Below are 5,657 nucleotides of genomic sequence, written 5' to 3'. Positions count from 1 at the left end.
ACACCTAAACTAACTACAACTCACACTTGAACCACATTAAATGAACTTACTTATTAACTAGCCAAATGAAACAATAACACATCTATAACATTAAATAAATTACTGCCAAATAGGAACATCTTTAAACATACTACCTTACAAAATGAAACAACTGTTCATTTTTTATTATTCACACACAATCATAAATATAAAACATTTAAAAAATATATAAATTGATGAAATCACAAGAAATCAATTTACAAAAACATTACAAAAATTTTAAATTAATCAATCACACATAAATAAAAAATAACGAAATAATATTTTCAAGAATTAAAACATCACTAAATAACTTAAATCATTATTAAAAACTAAAATACTCATCTTATTAATAATTACTGCTTTTTATCTCCCCTACCGATTTAAATTTTTACATAGAACTCTACAAAAATCCTTAACAAGTAGATTTATAACTTAAATTTAAAACATTTATAGATAAACATACTTCATGAATAATCTACACACCAAACAACTAAACTAACAAGAAAAACCTAATAAAATACTAATATATTCATAACATCAAAACCCCAAATCATTAACATAAAAACCCATATAAACACATGAAAATACCTGCAGTTAAAAAAGACGTACCTTAATGAACAATATTCATAGCTTAATAATTCATTACAAACTCTTACCAATTAATGATTAACATTAATTACTTGATACCAATAAAATACAAGAAAATGTTACTTTAGCCAATAACTATAATAAAATATCATAACTAATAACTTAAAATCACACTTTATTAAAAATATAAAACGGTGAAGCAACGTATCATAAAAAATCCCATTATTATCACTACACAGATATACGTATATACATATATCTATCTACAGATAGATAGATCATATATCCATCTCAACAGCAGCATCTGGGACCGATTCCTGTTTTCTCTCTTGTCTCCTAAATTTATTAGCCATAGAGGATGGAGTAAAGAAATAATTTTATTTATCACCTTGTTCTCCAGAAACCTGAAAAACAAAATAAAACAGAACAAAAAGAAAAAAAAAGAAAACCACATTTGAAAGGCAGATCCTCACCAGCAGCTGGTCCATCTCCTACGGGGGACCATATTCTAGGGCACTTTTGGTGCACTTGCCTGAACCTGTCAGGGCACTCTGTGCCTGCAGAAGAGATTTTTTTTGTCAGGGAGAGGCAAGGGGAGGAGAAATAACGTTCTAGACAGCTCAAATCCATTACTGTGCCACTTCCTGTGCAGCAGGTCCTGTGACAGGATGGGAACTGAGGCTGCTTGAAATTTAAAAGCTAAAGACACCAGCACAAGGTGTCCTTTTGCTTTGTCAAGGAAGTGATTCCCAAATCACACAGCCCCCCCACCATCGTCCCTCCTACCACCACCTGAAAGCCTCTTGATTCTCTTCTCAAAAACACAAGGGACACCTCAGAGTTCAGCAAGTTCTGCCAGTGCAGCCCTCGGTGCCCCCGTCTCCAGGTCTGTCCCCCTTGCTTTCATCCTCAGCCACGTCATTCTTCAGCCGTGGACAGGAAATTGTCCCCATTTCTCCCGTACTTGGCTGGTTACCTTTTCTCTAAGCCGTGCAGGACCCCCGAGAGGAGGCTGTGATCCTCTATCAGCTCATGGGCAGCTCTAGAGGTGACACGGGCAGCACTCTGTCATATCTCCAGAATACGACGCTGAAACAGAGAATGCAACTTGTTCTTTTACAGCCAAGATCTGATTATCTAAAATAAAATGAGCAATTTGGCTGGTACCCGATCAACTTCCAGCTAAAATGAACACCGCCTGTTCTCAGCAACTCCAGAGAAGGAAAGACATTCTCCCTTCAACGCTTCGCACCACAGGTGCTGCTCTTACAAGAAGTATTCAGGTAGCAAGACAATTTTCTCTTTTTGTCCGAGGTTTTGATACCTGAAATCCTCAGGGTGGATGCTCCCAAACCTGAGAGCTCCCGGCAGGCGAGGTTCCCTCCTGCCGAAGCACTGTGCAGGTGACAAACGTGCTGGCTGGGGAAATAGAGACCCCAAAAAGAAAAGGCCCCGACTGCAGGAGCAAAACCACGGCACCCCCGTGAGGCTCCACGACGGCAGGAACCGGTCCCAGTTTCAGGGGATAAGGATGGGACCGGTTTAGACACAAGCAAAATTATTTCTCCCTCCACACATCCACAAAACCAACAAGGAACAGATTTTCAAGAGGACCAAGGCAGAATCAGCTATTCCTTTCTGTTTGGTACTTGAGATCTCGAGGCCAATACAAGCTTTTGTGGTTTTGGGGTATTTGGGAACTGTTCTTTTTCAATTCTTACCTGGGAGCCCTGGTCACACAAAGGACTGCTGAAAAAGGCAAGAATGACCTGGAAAATCCTCTGGTAGACATAGAGCTCACAGCAATGTTTGTCACGCAGCCCTTCCCCAAGAAATCTGAGGATCCACTCGTGCTGTTTTGTACTGGAAGCCATAAAGAAAAATACCACCGTCAGACATTCCGACATTTCCAAAGGATACCTGCTCCTAAGAGCACAAAACCCCGGTTCCCTCTGAGTGCCAGCTCAGGAATTACCACAGCTTGTTCTGGACTTCTCAATTTTCCATTCCTATCAAATTTAATCGCTAACATCCATTGGGAACAGTCAGTCTGCAGCCCAAACATGCAGTGGAAATGGAATTTTAGAAGTTGCTGTTTCTAAAATACTTCAGTTGAACTCCAAGTTACTAACCTAAACTCAAAGAGGAATTGTAGCTAGCCGGGGCAGAACATTCTTTTCTTGTGCTCACAGAGCATACACAGCACAACTCATTGTGCGTTAGTATTAAGAAGACAACAAAAACCTCACAGAAATAACATTTTGAATTCCTACATGAAACAAAAGAAAGACGCTTCTAATTAACTACCTGTGGGAGAATGAGGTTTCATTGTATTTTTGCGGCTGTTTCTAATACATTTCTGAAGAATTACTGGGTACCTAAAATGGGACTCTTACCTCAAAATCAAAACTGTAGAAAAGCTGGAGAAAACCTGGTACCTTTCTCAGGTCCAAATACCAGTGCGACAGAAGGAATCTCTTTACCCTTATGTACACGTGCTCCTCTGTAAAGAGAAAAAGCTGGCATGGTGGAGGAGGACAGCGCTCCCGATCCACAAGCACGGACGACAATTCGTGGAAGCTGCAGTCAGTGAGCGTGCAGCGCTCCGAGCTGGGAGAACAGCCCGGCAACTGCAGAAGGCCTTTGCTCTGAGGCGCGTTCCCATTGCTGCCCACCCTCCCCTTCTCTTGCCCAGGAGGAAAAGCTCAGGCAAGAGCGCACGAGCAGAGAGCAGGTGAGGGGATCGACACTCCCCAGGGCTCTGTTTTTCACCCCAGCAGTGACACACACAGCACGTTCCAGTACCTGGCTTCAGGATCTGCTGTGCCACACGAGCAGCGCAGAGGGTGAGGGAGAAGGTGAACCTGAGGCTTGGCTGCCTGATTCCGTTCTGCACGGCATCCAAGAGATACAGCAACGGCAAGGGCCCCGGGAGAGAAGCCTGAAGCACAGCCCAAATGAACACAGCAGGAGCACAAAGACATCGATCAGCTTCCGGGACATTTCACGGGTCACACAGGTAAGAGCCCCAGTTCAGCAAATCTGAGGGTTTGGTGACGTCAGGATCAAAACACCCGGAAACCTGTGAGAAAGAAACTGAACTGCACCCGGCTAAAAGCCGTCCCTGCCTCAAACTCCTTCAAACAACTTGTTCACGAGGAGGCAGGGATTGATTCAATACTCACCAGCCCATCTGGCCAAGGTCAGAGCTCTGTGCCCACCCAGGACACGGCAAACAGCAGGGACCCTTCTCCCGCTCTCCAGCACGGACCTGTGAAGCCAGGGAGAAGTTTACAGAACAGAAGCAGCCAGAAGATGCTCTCTACTTCCATATGCTCTCTGATCGATCATTCCCAAGGAAAGTCCCCACGGATCGGAAGCAACAACCTCTCATTTCTCCTCCGCAATCATCACTGCCTTGCCTTTCTCTGCAAGCGTTTCCTCCCGTGCCCGTCCCCAGAGCACATTAAGTCCATCTTTTGTTCCCAACCGCAGCTCTCCAGCACAAATGCCACTCCTCACACACACAAAGCAAACACTCATCTGCCTCAGCTTTTGGCCTAGAAAGTAAAAACCTCAACGCGTCCGCCTACGTGATTAAAACACAGAGACGCACGAGTGGACATAGATGGAAAGCTTTTCAGGAGAGAAAAGAGATGATTCGCTAGCACGCCTCCATACAGCTTCAGAAAAATCAGAATCCACAGCAACTCCTAAGACCCCCTGCTGAGGAACCCAGCCCTCCTGGGAACACCCAATGCAGCAGCCACGGGAAAAGGATGGGAGAAGCCAAGCTTGGGGTGAAAAAAAGATGACATCAATACAGCAGCCTGTAAAAAGCCTTCACACAGCAACAGTGGGAACCAGTCCCATTTGCTCCGTCCCTGCTTTTTGCGATGACACAAACAGGAAATGAAAACACGTGCAACACAAGGCACACCTATAGGGTGTACCAGGTGCTCCTTTTGGCAGCGTGGACGACAAAGGTCTCTCTGCGCACTTACAGGCAGCCCGGTTTCAATCCATCCTTAGCCCAAGCCTTCCTCGCCTCCCATTCGCCAGCGCTCTGCTCTGGCCTTTGGAGCGCTGGCCCCGTCCTCCCGCAGCAGCACGGCACCGGAACACAGCGAGGCAAAGCGTGCCGGAGCCGCCCGTGCTGTCAGCGTACCTGTCAGCTCCCGGCGGTGGGCAACTCCGGCCCTGCGGGCAAGGGGGAGACGGCTCGGGCACCTCCAGCGGCTGCTCTGCCCCGATGCTTTCGCGTTCTCCTGCATTTCCCTGCAGCGGAGGGGGTCCGGGACGGGGGCGGATCGTGTCAGAGTGGAGACGGCGGGGAAGCACGGGGAGGCGGCGGGAACGCGGCGGGACGAGACAGGGACGCGGCGGGACGGCGACGACTCGCTTGACCTTCCAAAGATGGCGGCAGGAGGGGCGGGGAAAGCCGGGGCCCCGCTCCGCCGCCCGCGCGCCGCCCCGGCGGCATTTTCCGGCACGCGGTCGCTTCCAGCGTCTAGAGAGGGACGCGCGCGGGGATCGGGAAAGGGGAGTGCAGCCCTGTTCCGACGCCGCTCGCCCCCCGCCCGCCGCCCCCGGCCCGTGAGCGCTGCGACCGCGCCTCCGCCGCCCGCCGAAAGCGGCCCCGCCGGGCCGCCCTCGCCGCTGCCGTTCTTCTCGGTCATCGGGTCCCTTTGCTCTCCCGAATCTCCTTCACCCCTCCCCTCTATTTACAGACACCGCCCCGCTTGCCGCTCGCTCCCGCGCCTCGCCCTTCCCAAGCTCGGCAGCCGTCCTTCCCCCCTCAGCCGGCACCCAGCGGCGAGGGGCAGGGCGCTGGCTGGGGGGGGGCTGCAGTACCGCTCTCTGTCCACAAGGCGGCAGCACCGCCGCCGGCCACAGCCGGGGGCTGCCGCTCGCCCGGAGGGAAGGGAGGCAGAAAAGAACGGGGGCGATCCCCTTGGAAAAATCCTGAAAAATAAACGGCCCAAAAAACACCCGCACACAAACTAAAACACACTGCCTCTAACCCAATACAACCCCTCCAAAATCCT

At 48.9% G+C, this 5,657-nt stretch overlaps 1 long non-coding RNA gene across 1 annotated transcript; it reads right to left on the bottom strand.

Annotated features, from left to right (window-relative positions):
- Nucleotides 1–2,431: 2,431 nt before the first annotated feature.
- LOC128815662 (uncharacterized) lies at nt 2,432–3,484 on the bottom strand. The gene is made up of 3 exons (XR_008439695.1): nt 3,415–3,484; nt 3,006–3,112; nt 2,432–2,472 (listed from the first exon to the last, which is right to left on the bottom strand). It is a non-coding gene; the product is annotated as an uncharacterized LOC128815662 (long non-coding RNA).
- Nucleotides 3,485–5,657: the final 2,173 nt, after the last annotated feature.

This window comes from Vidua macroura, chromosome 17 (genome assembly GCF_024509145.1).
Source record: "Vidua macroura isolate BioBank_ID:100142 chromosome 17, ASM2450914v1, whole genome shotgun sequence".
NCBI lineage: Eukaryota > Metazoa > Chordata > Aves > Passeriformes > Viduidae > Vidua > Vidua macroura.
The sequence above is the reverse complement of the archived record's forward strand: the minus strand, read 5'-3'. Positions and strand labels throughout refer to the sequence as shown.